This window comes from Austrofundulus limnaeus, unplaced genomic scaffold (genome assembly GCF_001266775.1).
Source record: "Austrofundulus limnaeus strain Quisiro unplaced genomic scaffold, Austrofundulus_limnaeus-1.0 Scaffold688, whole genome shotgun sequence".
Taxonomy (NCBI): Eukaryota; Metazoa; Chordata; class Actinopteri; order Cyprinodontiformes; family Rivulidae; genus Austrofundulus; species Austrofundulus limnaeus.
The window spans coordinates 123,593-124,507 of NW_013953090.1; positions in this window are offsets into that span (position 1 = coordinate 123,593).

The following is a 915-nucleotide window of genomic DNA, read 5'->3' on the forward strand; positions in this document are numbered from 1 at the left end:
GTACATTGTAATATACAAACCTACAGATTCAGACAGAGTAAAGTTATTGTACATTTTAATTGTGATTAAAATTTTTAATCTATGCACATGCAGCACTAAAATTAATCAGTATATTTTTTATACTTTGGTCAGATCTTGTTTTTATTTTTCTTTAAATTTATAATAGTTTGGTCAGATCTTTTTCTTTACATTTATAATCCTTTGGTCAGATCTTGTTTTTTAATGTAGTTATAATTGATCTTATATTATTTTGACCTGGCTGAACCTTCTTTACAGGGCGGAACGTTGAACCGCTCCGTGTTTCTGCGGGGACTGAATTAGGAGGCAGCAACGTCAGGTGCTACTTGAATCAAGCATGGGGTCTCTGCAGACGAGTGGGCGTGTCACAACGAAAGGCGATTCTAAAGCAACACACCTGATTGGACAAGAACAAAGGAGGCGTTACCATACGGCACCAGTTTTTCTGGAGACCMCTACTTGGGTCACATTTCTCCTGGTTAACCTTAGTGTTGGGGTCAGGGTCAGGCTGTATAGAGGTCTAGCAGGGTCTAAGGATACCRTCATGTAGGCCTTGTAGACATAGACATCCATAGATGTCCTATTGGAAGCTGAACAGCAAAACCATGTCGCCGCCATATTGGAGGTGGCAGAGAGGAGAAAACAAAATGCCTCATAGTTGTGCGCCTTGGAAATATTCTAACACTTCAGATGTCCAAACAAAATAAGACAGAATTACCTTTCACATGTAGGTCTTAACACTTACTATAGATTGTATTTAAGCCATAGTCTGCACGATTTTCACCATTTTAACATTGTTTTGGGAGAGTAAACTTGTCAACAAAAATACTGGTTTATGGTTCCTGCTCACTTTTCATTACTATGGCATTTACTTTAGACTGCACACAGTATTAGATG